The sequence below is a fragment of the Rana temporaria genome, chromosome 4 (genome assembly GCF_905171775.1).
Source record: "Rana temporaria chromosome 4, aRanTem1.1, whole genome shotgun sequence".
Taxonomy (NCBI): Eukaryota; Metazoa; Chordata; class Amphibia; order Anura; family Ranidae; genus Rana; species Rana temporaria.
The window spans coordinates 289,001,823-289,018,237 of record NC_053492.1 but is presented as its reverse complement, the minus strand read 5'-3'; positions in this window follow the sequence as shown (position 1 = coordinate 289,018,237).

Below are 16,415 nucleotides of genomic sequence, written 5' to 3'. Positions count from 1 at the left end.
GCTGTCTGTAGGCGATCTCTAGCTCCCATTCCTGAACGGACAGAAACTCCAAATCTTCCTGTGCCCAGTGCCCTTCCGAGACATTCAATTTTTGCTCTCTGTGCTCCATTATTTCCTCCAAGTGCAACTCCTGATCACTCCCAAAGTCAGGATCACTGGACATCCTCCAATACAACAATCCCAGGCCATCATAGTCATAGCCTTTCCGTGGGGCTGTCATCCACTGACCACGGGCACTCTTGGGCTACATACCACCGGAGGGCTCTGTAGCTCTCGTCCAACCTCATCTCTGCCTAGATCAGCCTGCTTAAAGTGGTTGTAAACCCACTTGTTTGACTTTTACCTACAGGTAAGCCTATAACAAGGCTTACCTGTAGGTAAGGAGAATATCTCCAAAACCTGCACGGTTTAGGAGATATTCCCCTCGCAATGCGCCGCTGATTGCAGCGGCACATGCGCAGGGGGGATCTACGGCGAAAGGACCGGCAGCCGCCGGACCTTGCCGAATTTAAATCTCCCGCGCGCATGCGCGGGAGTGACGTCATCGCCGTTCCAGCCAATCACAGCGCTGGAGTGGTGATACCCGGAAGACACGCCGAGTCAAGATGATGTCTTGCTCGGCGTGGACCAGGTAAGTTCTACACACCTCGTTCCGAGGTAAGTATTTCATAATGAGCTAATATGCGGTGCATATTAGCTCATTATGACTTTTGCCTTGCAGGAGAAAAAAAATAAAAATTTTGATGCGAGTTTACAACCGCTTTAACTCAGCTGTCCACTCCTGCTTCGGTTGTTCCCCCAATAACGGCATTCGTACATCATACTGCGACCAGTACCTTACATGGATGGAGGGGAGGAGCTTTCCCTGGTGTTGCTGCTCGAGAGCTAGCGCTTTCTTCCAGAGTGGGCAACGGATCAAATGAGACCATCCCAGCAGGGCCTCCTCTGATACTGGTCCTCTGTGCTGTATCCGCATCTTTTGTAACCTCCTTCTGAATTCCTCTTCCATGGCGACTGGTATCTGTACCTCTCCTCTCTCTTCAATTGGTGCTGCTGTGACTTCTGGTGCTGCTGCAGCACCTCTTTGATGTAGCCAAGTTGCATCCACAGCAGCTATAACTAGGTCTATAAAGAAGAACAAAGGATGCAGCAATCTAAGTGCTGTAAAAAGAGAACTTTTAATAAAATTGAGTAAACAGACAGCCAAATGATACCTGAGCAACCATGAGGAAGTGCAGGAAGCCGTACAGGATGGCGTGCGTCTCAGGGTGGACCGCAAACAGGATCGTCACACCGGAAGTGACGTGGCGTATGGGAACGGACCAATCGGATTACGCGTTTCACAGCCTCCGCTGTTTTCTCAGGGGGTGGATGCCCACCCCCTGACCACCAGGTAAGCCCACTAGAGCCCACCATGGATGGCAATAATTGCCCATCAGTGATGCCTGCCAGTGCCTCTGATCAGTGCTGATCAGTGCTGCCTATCAGTGACATCTATCAGTGCTGCCCATCAGTGCTGCCTATACGTGCCCTCCAGTCCCATCTATCAGTGCCACCTATGAGTGCCCATCAGTGTCGCCTATGAGTGTCTTTCAGTGCCCATCAGTGCTGCCTATGAGTGCCTATCATTGCCACTTATCAGTGCCCATCAGTGCTGCTTATCAGTGCCTATGCCGTATATAAGTGCCACCTCAGCAGTGCCAATCAGCACTGCCTCATCAGTGTCTGTTAGTGCAGCCTCATCTGTGCCCATCAGTGCAAGAGAAAACGTACTTATTTACAAAGTTTTGTAACAGAAACAAAGAAACATTTTTTTATTTGTAGCGCAAACAGATACAAACTCCAGAGGTGATCAAATGCCACCAAAAGAAAGCTCTATTTGTGGGGAAAAAAATTATAAAACTTTTGTTTGGGTACAGCATCGCATGACCATGCATTGTCATTCAAAATGTGAGAGCGCTGAAAGTGGTCTGGGTAGGAAGGGATACAAGTGCCCTATATTAAGTGGTTAAAGGAATAAAATTCAGGAAAATTTGCTTTTATTGCAGATGTATACTGCAAATGTTTTAAATAAAGTATGAATACATATAGATCAAATACAGTATCTAATATTTAACACCAAGCGTGGTTTACTTCAAGGTCCTACTGCTATCATAAGAATAGAATTTTTCAAATAGAAAATATTTGTTTTCATCTTTATTCATCCTTTGTTACGTCTCAGTGCTTCATATCACATGCAGCCTCTTTGCAGCCACACTTATATGCATGTACTTTGTACATACAGCGAATGCATTCCCAGGTGGTTGATTTATCACGTTGGACATCCTGATGGCAAAAGTGGACCATGCGTGTATATTTTTCTGTTGAATAAGATATTTGTAGTTTCCATTTGAAAGCTGCATGGCAAGGTGACAACGCAAGTCCACAATTGGGAGACAGGGGCAGAGCATTGTAACCCCAAAACAGGAACTGTCTGAATAAGAACCTTAAAAGCAGTATTCTGTTAAAGAAAGCAGAAGATTTTTTTATCAATACATTTTTATTGGGTTTATCAATTTACAACACTTGAGGTAGTTGCATTCAATATACAACTTAAGTAGTATAATCACCTTGTACAGGCAAACATTTAACAGAAAAAGAATACGGTACTCGGCGACCTAGGCCAGCCTACCCCAATTGGGTACAAACTGTAGGACTGGGAGGTCACCAAGATGATCAGTGGTACACCTATACAGCTAAAGTAAATACAAATAAAGTAGGGGGGAAGGGATGGAGAAAACTTAAATAAAGGCTGCCGTTAGTCATTATCTATACCAAAGATTCAGTATTTTATACTGTTATTCTTCAGACTATAGGAAGATTATTAAAGTAAGGAATCTTTTAAATATTTGGAAGCTTTCGGGTGGGTTAACCACGTTTTCCATTTTCTACGATAGGGGATTATAGAATCATTCTTATAGGCTTATAATAGTTCTAATTGAGCTTGGGTGTTTAATCTGGTGATGACCATTGGTAGGTTTGGGGCATCTGCGGATTTCCATAGAGAGGCCACTGTAATTCTTGAGGCTATCAAAATTTGTAAGACAATAGTCCTATACAAAGTGAGGTATTTGTCTAGATCTATACCTAAGGGCCCTTTCACACGGGCAGACGAACGGACCGTTTATTACAAGTCCGTTTACGGACTTGTAATGTATCCCTATGGGATTGCAGACGTTAGCGGATGATGCATCCGCTAACGTTCGTAACGATCCGCGTCAGCAAAGTTCTGCTTTTTCAGACGAAAGAAAACCCTATTTTTCTTCCGTCTGGCGGAACGGATCGGATGAATACGGACACACGGTCCGTATTCATCCGATTCCCCATAGGGGAGAGCAGAGCAAAGACAGGGCGGTCTCTGCACAGTGTGCGGGGACCGCCCTGTCCGCCGACAGCTCAGCAGGGATTTACGGAGGATCCCCGCTGAGCCGACGGACACACGGGCGGATCAATACGGATCCGCTCCGTGTGAAAGGGCCCTAATAATGCATTGGTAGGAGTAAGCTTGGTAAGGTTACCAGTAAGATCGGCGATAAAGGATGAGATAGAGTTCCAAAAACGTTTTAGAGTCTTGTAACTCCAAAGCGTGTGCAGGAGGTTTCCCGTTTGCTCGTTACATTTCCAACAGATGTCGGATGCTGTTGGATAAATTTTGGATAACTTGTATGGTGTTTAGTACCATTTATTAATTATTTTTTGGGCATTATCCCAGTGTTCAATGCAAGAGGATGACTTACTTATTGTTTGAAATGCTTTAATCCTCTGAGTCGGGGAAAAAATCTGGTCCAGATCTCTTCCCCATTTCAGCATATTTGTGTTTTTGGTAAACAGTTGGGAGGATAACACATCGTAGAAGAAAGATATACCTTTCTTGTTATAATTTTTCTGAGGAGAGAGGAACTCCCAAAGGTTCATAGGGATTTCGATCAAATTACTGGGAGAGAAATCCTTCAGTCAGGTACACTTACCAATCTTCGTCTCGATGATGTTCTTAACATTAGGGGGTAGGTTCTGGTATAGATTATATCCATTACTGATCCACTCATTTACAGAGAATCTGATTCTGCAATAATTAATGACTTCTGTGGGAAGATGTAATTTTGCCTTTTTCTCTACATGTCTGGTTTTTGAGAGAATGTGTTTCCAAGCGAATAAAGTAGTTTTAATGCTTATTAGGTTGGGGATTGTTATCTTTGGGATAATGGCGCTAGCTATTGCAAGAGAAGGGAGGTCAAAATTGTGTGTGGCTAGACGTTCAATGTTTACCCATAATTTGTCATTTGTTGGGGTAAACCAATGTTTCATCTGATCTAAGATAGAAGCAAAATAATAATTTCTAATGTCTGGGAGGCCCATTCCACCGGAGTTTTTTTTAGTATTAAGGATTGAGAAAGCAACTCTGTTTTTTTTTTGTTCCAGATAAATTGTCTAAGTTTGCTGTCTAGTTGTTTAAAGAACTTGGCAGGAATTGGTATGGGGAGGCATCTAAAGAGATATAAAATTTTAGGTAAAGTTTGCATCTTGAAAGCTATTTTACCAACCCAAGATAAGTTGGTTTTTTGAATATACGATAAGTCACGGGATATTTGGCCTAAAAGTGAGGGGAAATTGGCATCATACATTTTGGTTGGAGGAAATGTGAGTTGGATCCCTAGGTATGTTATCGATTTGTTGTCCCAATTGTATTTATGTGTTGTGCGTAGAGAATTGATTGTCGAGTCTGGTATGTTCATAGGGAGGATAAAGCATTTATCCTGATTGATTTTATAGTATGAGACACCTTTGAATTTTTCTAGTATTGCGTGTATTGTAGGCAGAGATATATCAGGTTTTGTCAGTGTCAATATGATATTGTCTGCGAATAGTCCTAGTTTGTGTACGTCTTGGCCAATCGTAACACCTCTGACGTTCGGGGATGATTGAATGTATTCTGTTAGGGGTTCTATCTATATAAAATTATAGGGGGCAGCACTGTCTGGTTCCGTTAGTTAATGGGAAGTTTCTAGATAAGATACCTGAAGTGTAGACCTTTGCGTTGGGCTGGGTATATAATGCCATGATTGCCGAGTGGATAAAACCGTTAAAGCCAAATTTAGTTAAGGTTTTTTATATATATTCCCAATGCATTCTGTCAAATGCTTTTTCAGCATCTAAAGCTAAGAGCAGGGCGGGGGTTCGATTATTGTGTATAGAGTTAATAATATTGAGCATTCTTCTTGTGCTATCTGGGGCCTGTCTACTTTTAACAAAGCCAACTTGATCTGGTTTAATTAGGGTGGGAATTATATTAACAAGTCTATTCGCCAGTATCTTTGCGTAGATTTTCAGATCTGAGTTTAGTAAGGAAATGGGCCTGTAGTTTAAAGGGGAAGTGGGATCTTTGTCTGATTTAGGTATAATGATAATTATTGCTTCTAGCAGTTCTTTTGCGAGGGCTTCTGAGTTAGCTGCTTGATTAAATAGGTTGGAAAGATGGGGGAATAGGGTTTCTTCAAAGGCCGTATAATATTCTCCTGATAGGCCATCTGGGCCTGGTGATTTATTTTTTGGTAGTTCGTGTATGACCTTAATAATTTCTTCATCTGATATAGGTTTGTTGAGTAATTCTAATGACGTAGGATCAATGGAAGGAAGGACAATATTGTCTAAAAATGATGAGATGTTATCAGTGTTTGTTTGGGGGGTGAGAGTGTCATTTTTTTTAGATTATAGAGTGTCTCATAGTACAGTGAGAAAGTATCTGCTATCTCTTTAGGATTGAGGATTGTTTTGCCTGAAGTGTGGTGGGTTAGTTTATGAATTTTGTTCTTTTGTTGGCGAAGTTGTATTTGGGAGGCCATTAACTTACCTGCTCTGTTACCTTGGGAGTAGTATTTTAAATTTAGTTTTTTAAGATATGTGTCATGGTCAGCAATTAATAAGGATCTAAGATCAGATCTAAGGTTATTGAGTTGGCGTTCTAAGATTATGTTTTGGGGGGTTATTTTGTGCAACTTTTCAAGGTTGGAAATTTCTATTAGTATTGAGTTGATCGTGTTGTTTCTATTTTTTTTCTCTCTAGCAGTGATTTGTATTAAGAGACCTCTTGCATATGCTTTGTGGGCGCACCATAGAGTAGTGTTGTTAACGGACATATTATCATTTACATCAAAAAATTATTTTAGACCTTTTTTCATCACAGATCTATCTTTCTCCTGGGAGAGGATATATGTATTGTTTCTCCAAAGATAATTGTTGGGGCAATTTTGGTTCGAATTAATATCAAGAGTGATTGGAGCGTGATCAGACCATGTTAGGTTGTGAATACTAGCATTTGCTACTTTTGTGAGGAGATTCTTATATGTAATAAAATAGTCTATTCTGGAGTACGTCTTATGAAAATTGGAGAAGAAAGTAAAGTATTTTTATGTGGTATGAAGGCATTTCCAGGGATCGTACAGGTCTTCTGCTGAGAAAATGTTGGAAAGACCCTTTCTGGGAGCTTTTCCTTTCTTGGAGGTGTCCATATCAGGATCCATCGGTGCGTTGAAGTCTCCACAGATCAAGAGGTGGCCTTTCTGAATTTTTCTTGTCTTCCCAATCACTTTTTGGATGAATTGGTGGGGATTTTTATTGGGGGCATATATATTGACAATAGTGTATGTCACGTTGTCTAAGGTGGCAACCAGAATTATGTATCTTCCTTGGGTGTCAGTTTTGAGATCTATTTGTTGGAACGAGACAGTGTCTTTGATAGCTATTGCCACCCCTTTTTTTTCTTTCTTTCGTTGCTGGAGAGGAAAATGTGGGGAAAATTATGATGTTTGAAGGTAGGTGTTTTATCCTTAGCGAAATGGGATTCCTGGACGCAAACAACATCACTTCCGAATTTAATTGCATCTGTCCACAATGCTTTTCTTTTATGAGGGCTGTTTAAGCCTTTAACATTGAGAGACATGAGTTTAAGTGGCATATCTTATCAGTTGAGGATGCTTTGTTGTAGATTCAGTCTTGTAGGAGACAGTTTTTTTGTGGGTAGATGGTATATCATTGTGGCGTAGTAATATTGTTTTGCAAGTAGATGGTGGTGTTGCTTTAGAAATAGTGTACAGGCAGCAGAAAAAAAAACAGAAAATGATGAACGAACCAGGGAAGGAAAATCAACAAAAGCTTAGTAAAACCGTGAAAAAAGAATAGGAGTTGTTGTGCTCCAACTCCTGTGTACATGACTATGTACTTCCAATCGGTTGGGGGTAAAAACTTGGAGAGAAGTCCAGTCAGGGATTATTCAAAATCTGGATTCCCTGAGCTGCAAAAGGCCCTTAAACATGGGCATAAGAGAGATTTGTGAGGCCCCAGTTTGTGCCTGGAGACCGCGACATTAAAATTTGTCATGAGAGGATTTTTTTTTATTTTAATCGTTATGAGAGGATTTTTAAGTTGTTTTCCAGTCCTGGGAAATGGGACCAGGTGTAGTAGTGTCCATTTTGGTATTTTCTTGGTTTGGGAGTAGACCCCATGAGCGGAGGATTTTTAGACCTTGTTCCATTCCGTTAATAGTGTATAAGGTGCCTTTAAATTCTACCAGAATTTTTGTGGGGAAGCCCTATTTGTAAATTATGCCATGGTTTCTCAGCACTTTAGTGATCGAGTTTAGATTTTTGCGAGCTAAGATTGTCGCTTGTGAGAAATCTGAGTAAAGGATTATTCCAGAATACGGATCTGGGAGTGGCGAGTGGCGCAGAGCGAATTGCATCAGTTGTTCTTTGACATTGAAAAAGTGGATCCTAGCAATTACATCTCTAGGTATTTTCTCTGCTATGTAATGAGGTTTAGGTAGTCTATGTGCCCTGTCAATTTCCAGCTCTTGTTGAGGAGTGGCAGGGATTAGATCAGAAATCATGGCGTTTTAGGTCTGCTGGCTTCACATTCTCAGGTATACCTCTGAATTTTATGTTATTTCTTCGATTTCTATCTTCAATGACTCCAACTTTGATCCTGAGTTGTCTCATTTCTTCTTCTAGATCAAAGTGGGAGTCCACTAATTCATTGTGCGCAGCAGTGAAATCGCACATTTTATTCTCCATATAATCCACTCTTTCTCCCAGAGCATCAATCTCCAATTTAGATTTGTGCATAAGGCTGATCATATCATGCTGTAATGCACCTCTTAAAGACATGATCATATCTTTAAAGGTAGTGTCCAGTATTGGTAAATCAGTAGTGGGCATAGCCTGTAGTTTTTCATCATAGGGATTTTTGTCCAGGCTGCAAGCAAGGTCTGTATGAGGTCTGTGAGGATTACCTTGTTCAGAGGAAATCTTCCTTTTCTGCCTCACTGGACTCAGCATGTCATCCAGGCGATCGCTGTCAGGCTGGGGCTGTGTAGCTGTGAGATTTTCTACCTCATGGAGAGAGGGAGCAACGCGCCGTTCTGCATTGCAGTGAGGTGAGGGGGCAGCGCCATCTTGTTCTCTCTGCAGCCCAGCCAGGCTGCAGAATGCGCTGAGTTTGCAGGGCCCCTCTCTGTTATTCCTCTTAGCCGACATGTCTGCTACAGTCCCGGTAAGTTTCAGTATCACTCTGTGTTGTTTGGGGCTCACAGGTCGCTGTGTAAGTTGCTCAGGGAGATCCGTTCTCAGAGAGCTCCCTCAGAATGCAGCCATACAGTTCTGCGGCTGAAAACGCCCCTAAGAAAGCAGAAGACTTAGGCATAAGCACATTGCTTATGAAATTGCATTAATATGTTAAAGCTTATATATGAGTTTTTTTGTGTCTGGGTTTGAATTTAATTCAAGCTTATAAAGTGATGTTTTATATCTGTTTTTACACTATAAACCTGTACGAATTAACTTTATTTTACAAATAGTCAAACATTACACGAAAAGGATTCCCATTATGGGTTAACTAAAAAGAAGGAGTTACCTGTCCTGAGGTTTGTTGTGTCTGATTGAAACTTTGCATAAAGTATCCAATAAGGGATAATTCACCCACAGATATGCATATGTAAATATTTCCTTGAACTACTGAGCCCTGTAAACAACTGGCTTTTTACAACAGGTGGTAAAGAAAAAGAAGAAAACATGTGAAAAAGAGCCAAAAGCTCCACCCACCAGCTGAATAAAAAGTAAAAAAATGAATGCACAATATTTTATATTTACCAAATTAAAAAAGTAAAAATAAATGTTAATGTTTTTATTGTAACCATAGTAAAGACTAATATATACACTATAGTGCAAAAGTATTGTCACGACTGCCTTTACACGCACATGAACTTTAATGGCATCTCAGTCTTAGTCCGTAGGGTTCAATATGGAGTTGGCACACCCTTTGAAGCTATAACAGCTTCAACTCTTCTGGGAAGGCTGTACACAAGGTTTAGGAATGTCCATGGGAATTTTTGACTATTCTTCCAGAAGTGCATTTGTGAGGTCAGGCAATAAGGTTGGATGAAAAGGCCTGGCTCGCAGTCTCCTCCCAAATTAATCCCAAAGGTGTTCTATTGGTTTGAGGTCAGGATTATGTGCAAGCCAGTCAAGTTCCTTCACCTTAAACTCGCTCATCCATGACATTATGGACCTTGCTTTGTGCACTGGTCACTCAGTCATGTTGGAACAGGAAGGGACCATCCCCAAACTGTTCCCAAAAAGTTGGGAGGATGAAATTGTTCAAAGGGCCAAGCTCAACCCCACACCATAATCCCCCCTTCACCAAATGATTTGGACCAGTGCGCAAAGCAAGGTCCATAAAGGTAGGGATGAGCAAGTTTGGGGTGGAGGAACTTGACTGTCCTCCACCTCAACCCGATAGAACACCTTTGGGATGAATTAGAGTGGAGACTGAGGCCCAGATTCACGTAGATCGGCGCATCTTTATGCCGGCATTGCGTATCTCATATGTGCTACGCCGACGTAACTTAGAGAGGCAAGCTCCGTATTCTCATAGCAAATGCGCCCAAATTTGCACCGGCGTAACGTAAATTCGTTGGCGTAAGGCGGCGTAATTCAAAGTAGGAAGGAAGTGGGCGTGATCCATTTAAATGAAGCGTGACCCCATGCAAATGAAGGGCCGAACGAACGGCGCATGCACCGTTACGTGGACGTATGTCCAGCGCCTGTCTGCGCATGCTCACAACTACGCCCGGCGTAACCCCTGAGATACGCCGGCCCACCGCTTACGCCCAGGGCATAAATACGCTCAGACATGCCCCTGTCGAGTGCAAAAGTACACCCGTCTGTTTGTTAGTGGTGTATGTACAAGCTTTGTCTTTCTTTGTGCCATGTCTGCTCCTAGGAGTGATAAGAGGAAGAACAACTTCTCCCCAGAGGAGAGGGCCATTATCATATCGGCCATGGAGAGGTATGATGCTCGCCTCCATGGGGCAGAGAGTAAAGGCACGAGTAAGGCCAAGAGGGATGAGATACTGATGAGGATCACCACCCAGGTCAATGCCCTTGGGAATGAGGTAAGGAGGCCCAAGGACATTTTGAAAAAGATGAATGACCTGCGTAGGAAGGATAAAGAGAAGCTGGGCGAGATGAGAAAGCATTCCAGGGGCACTGGAGGTGGACCAGCCTCTGCTCTTAGGCTGACTCCTGAGGAGCAGGTGGTTGCCCGTTGTCTTGAGAGGGAGCAAGTGGAGGGAGTGGAGGGCTATGACTCCATTGAACCGGCCTTGAGGACAGGTAGGTGTGTTTTCTCTCCTATCTGGTGTGTAGCATGTGAGGGGGTGGAAGGGAACATGTGACAAGTGTGTAGGTCCACCAACATGTGAATGTTTTGTGTCATCCACAGATGTCCAGGAGGGAGCGGGGCCATCTGCTGCCTGTGGCCGTCCCACACCATCATCCCCTGAACATCCTGAACCTGACCCCCTGGGAAGTCAAGAGTCATTGGTGGAGGGGAGTGCCCAGACCTCAAATCAAGAGGTGGTTGAGGAGGATGCGGTCCCTATGGATTAGGAGGTGTGCCTCTATTTGGAGGAATCCTCCCTATCGGCTGGGCCGTCTCGCACTTCCAGCCCCATCTCATCAAGCCCCTCAGGATCCATTGCCATCCCAACCTCTCCCTCAAGGGCCTCCCCATATGCAAGGGCCCAAGCCTCTCTTGGCCCCAGGAAGGCTACCAGGAAGACAAGGGGGGTTCCTGAATTCCTGCCGGAAAGTTTGGCAAGGGCACAGGACTGCCAGACCCGCCATATGGGTGAAGTGGCTGTGGAGATGCGTCATGTGGCAGACAGCCAGGCCTCCACGGGCCACATAAATGACACACTCCTTGATGTCGGTGGCAACAGTGCAGCGATAATCACCTGCCTGAGGGAGCTGCAAGCTCACCCTTGTGGCAGAGGTGAAGTCCCTGACAGAGGCCGTACAGGGAAATACAGCTGCCATTGAGGCGGAGGGGAGGCAAACGCGGCTGGTTCAGGCGGAGACCAATGCCATACTCACCCACATTGCCATGGCTTTGGAGGGCAGGCAGCCAGCCAGGGAGAGACCAGGGGATGCTCCTCCACCTGATAACCCACCCCCCCTACCCAAGGCTTCCACCAGGAAATTACGGAGCGGTGGCCGTGGCACCAGGCTTGGCCCACGACAGGGCACATGATTTTTTTGTTGTGCCTTAGATTTGCTCAGGTGATGAGTGTTTTTTTGGGGGTTTTGCTCAGGTCATGATTTTTTTTTCTTAATAACTGCACATGGTGAGGCGTGTAGACTTTAGTGTGACTGGTGTGTGAATGTGGGGGTGACACTCCTGAAAGTAAGGTTTGTCACCCTGGGTCGTCGGGGAGAAGTTTTCCCCACGACCGTGTGAATGTGGTATGAATGGACAGCGACATAATTGGGGGCTTGGCGTGGCATTGCTGCTCCCAAGTCCTGCATGGTGGACTTGGGCTAATCCAATGTGATGTGGATGTGGTGTGTGTGTGCTAGGGACCACAGTGGTGTGCATGCGTGCATTCTCCTTGTGCCATGATGAATGTGTGTGTTTAACGTGCAAAGATGCATTCCACGAGGCAATTCCTGACTGCTGTTCCTTCAGCAGACGGGGTAGCCTCCGGCAGGGGGGGAATGTCTGGTTCGGGGGTCAGGTCATCACATATGTCAATCTCCAGGCCCTTTTTCATGGCGAAGTTGTGCAGCATGCAACATGCACCGATGATCTGGCACACAAAGTTTGGGGAATACAACAGGGTACCCCTGGACTTATCCAGGCATCGGAAACGGGACTTCAGGAGGCCAAATGTGCGTTCCACCACTGCACGGGTACGTATGTGTGCAGCATTGTAGTTTATCTCTCCTCTGGTTTGGGGATTCCAGAATGGAGTCATGAGATGGCGTCCAAGTGCATATGCAGAGTCACCTGGAAGTGAAAAGACAGGAGGATGTTAGTCGTGCATGTGTCCCTCGTGATGTCTGCATCATGGGGTCGGACAGTCATGCCTGACTCCCATGTCACTCACCAACCAGCCAGCTGTCCCCGCACACGTTCTGTTCGAATTCTGTTGGGATGGTGCTTTGACGGTATATGTAGCTGTCGTGGCTGGACCCTGGGTGTTTGGCACGGACGTGCCATATGAGGCATTGGGCATCGGCTATCACCTGTACGTTGATGGAATGCCAATGCTTACGATTGCGGTATATGTGCTCTGTGGCACGGGGGGGCCGTAGTGCCACATGGGTGCAATCAATGGCCCCCACGGTGCGTGGGAATCCTGCAATTCTGACAAAATCACCCCTTGCCTTCTGCCGCAGATGCTCATGGGTGGGTCGGATGATGTGGTGGGACATGCGTGTGAGGATTGCGGGGACAACCTGGTGCACACATCTGCTCATGGTGGTTTGTGACATCCCAGACACTACTCCACTTGTACGCTGGAATGATCCACTGGCGAGGAAATGGAGTGTTGCCAGTACCTTGACCAGTGGCTGCACTGCATGTGAGCGGTGTGTTGGGCTGGTGATGTCATCATGCAGGGTTGTGGCTATTTCCAGGATGGCAGCAGTGTTGAATCTGAAGATGCGATACACCTCCGAATCCCCCATGCCAAAGACGTTCATGCGCGTTCGGTAGATCCTCTCCCGTGCCCTCTTCCTTCTACGCGCCTCTGAACACACTAGTAGTGCTATGACCATGCCTGCCCCTGGCATGTTGGCATACGGATGTGTTGTCCTGCAAGTGTGGTTGCTCAGCTCGTCCGTAACGGTGCTGCTGAAGCTGCTCTCCAGTTGACCTGCACACGTCTGGTGCAAAGTTACCCCTGCTTTATGAGGGGTAACTTTAGGCCGGACGTACAGCTTACGCACCGCGCGTATCCTGCGTCGGGCGCACGTACGTTCGGGAATCGGCGTATCTCCCTCATTTGCATATTTGAATACAAAATCAATGGGAGCACCAGATGCGTCCAGCGTAAATATGCGCCCACGCTACGCCGGCGTAGAAAAGTTACGTCGGTCGGAAGAAGCCTATTTTCAGGCGTATCTGGTTCTGTGGGTACTGCGCATAGATACGCCGGCGTATATATACACTTACGCCACGCATTTTGAGATATGCCGGCGTAACTTCTTTGAGAATCTGGGCCTATGAGTCAGGCCTTCTCGTCCACAAATGAAAGATTGATCAAACATTCCCACAGGCACACTCCTAAACCTTGTGGACAGCCTTCTCAGAAGAATTGAAGCTGTTATCGCTGCAAAGGGTGGGCCAACTCAATATTGAACCTTATGGACTAAGACTGGGATGCCATTAAAGTTTCATGTGCATGCAAAGGCAGGCCAATAAAAAAATATTATTATATTATTACATACTGTAGCCACTAAACCTTTTACACAGTACATCCCTAATATTTCAAAGCCACATTTTGTTGAAGGTGTCATTTGTAAAATAACACCTAAAGATAATTATTGAGTTAGCCAACAAGTTAAGGGTCACCAAAGTAGATTACCTGTTAAACAGTCAAAATGTTGGGGAATAGAGAAAAGACAATATATCTGAAAATATGAGATTAATGAAATCTATGTGGGTATGGGTGCATGAGAGGTCCGATGAATGATTCCAAACATACACTGCCTACGTGTACCCTAAGACCTGTCCTGCTGTCTTGCAATCTCTGAACAAAGCTGATCTCTGGAAGAGAACCAATGTTGCTTTATAATATTCACACAATCCTATTAGAGCACCTTCCCAAGGATTAGAGCATTTTCTGCTGAATGGTGTTACATTTCTAATCTCTTTGTCATACAGAGCACATAGTGTAGTGACTGCATAATACATGCTTTCAGTTAAAATATAAACTGATGAATATACTGGGTCAGATTCTCGTAGATCAGCGTATCTACGAGCGGGGTGTAGCGTATGCCATTAACACTATGACGCCGCAACTTACTGGAGCAAGTTACGTATTCTCCAAGCACTTGCTCCGTAACTTGCGGCGGCGTAGTCTAAATGGCCTGGCGTATCCCCGCGTAAATCAAAGGGGGCGGCTTGTATTTAAATTAAGCGCGCCCCTGTGTCGAACGAACTGTGCATGTGCCGGCCTTAAACGTAGGCCACTGCGCATGCTCCGTAGTACGCCGCAAATACATTGGTTGCGACATGAACGTAATTAACGCACAGCCCTATTCGCGACGAGTTACGTAAACAACGTAAACGACGGAAAAACCCGACGCTGTCCCGACGGCCATACATAAAGTGGTTGTAAACCCACTTTTTGACTTTTACCTACAGGTAAGCCTGTAATAAGGCTTACCTGTAGGTATAAAGAATATCTCCTAAACCTGTACGGCTTAGGAGATATTCCCCTCGCAATGCGCCGCTAAATTGCAGCGGCGCATGCGCAAGAGGGAATCCACGGCAAAAGGACCGGCAGCCGCCGACCCTTGCCGATTTTAAATTGCGCGGGAGTGACGTCATCACCGCTCCAGCCAATCACAGCGCTGGAGCGGCGATACCCGGAAGACACGCCGGAGCAAGATGACATCTCGCTCGGCGTGGACCAGGTAAGTGTTCTTCACCTCGTTCCGAGGTAAGTATTTCATAATCAGCTAGTATGCGGTGCATACTAGCTGATTATGCCTTTTGCCTTGCAGGTTTGAAAAAAAAAATTGTTTATGCGGTTTACAACCGCTTTAACACGGCATACGGCGGACCGACGTAAGGTTACCCCTCATATAGCAGGGGTAACCTTACGCTTACGGAAACAACGTAAACTACGGCGAAGCGGCGCAAAAACGTTCGGGAATCGACGTATTCGGCTCATTTGCATATGCGACGCTGAAATCGACGTAAAAGCCACTTAGCGGCCAGCATAGTATTGCATTTAGGATCCGACGGTGTAAGTGACTTACACCAGTCGGATCCTAGCCTAATTCTGGCGTATCTTGTTTTGAGAATACAAAACAATGATACGCCGGCGGGATTTTCGAATTACGCCGGTGTATCTGTAGATACACCGGCGTAATTCTTTTGAGAATCTGGCCCACTGTATGTATTATAAAATAATCTACTAAATTCATGGTATATGCAGGGGCGGACTGACAACTCATGGGGCCCCCGGGCAATAGAAGATTATGGAGCCCCTGGGCTTACAGATGGCCACCACGCCAGGAGGCAGTGCAGAGGCATGGCAGCTAAAATCTCAGGATTTTCACATCAAAAGCATGTCGGTTTTCGGACATATCAGGGACAGATGTAAAAAAAACACAGATTTTTACATACTGTCCCTGGTTTTACTGAGCCTGGCAACCCTGATGGGGCCCCCTAGTGGCATGGGGCCCTCGGGCTGTGCCCGAGTGCCTCAATGGTCAGTCCGCCCCTGGGTATATGGTATAATTAATAAATATTTTTAATTGACTTGATCCAAAAGCGGCAAATATTAATTGAAAATATATTCATAACATTTAAATATAAATGACTTTATGAAATGTAATTTAAAAAATAAATAAATCTCCATTTGTTTTTATTATATATCTATTTGTTCAGCAAATCTAAAATTTACAGTTTATCTAAAAACTTTAACAAGAGTGAGAGAGACATCAGCACATTATAATAAAATAGCACCTTTTCTGAAAACTAGAAACTGAGTTTGACTTTCTTTTGTGTACGCAAACAATTGTTAAAAGAAAAAAACTGATGTATTTTTAAAGCTGGATTCCAGGTAAACAGCTAACAGCTAACTACACAACTAAAAAAAATATATATATAAATTGTACTATTTGCCCAAAAATTTGTTATTGCTTTCTGCTAGTCTTGTGATCCAGGCACCCCTGCCAGATGGTATTGACAGGTTAGTGATTTTTTTTCTCTACTGCAGTTAAAGCGGATCTCCACTCTAAAGTGAAGTCCCGCTGATCGGAACCCTCCCCCCCTCCGGTGTCACATTTGACACCTTTCAGGGGGGA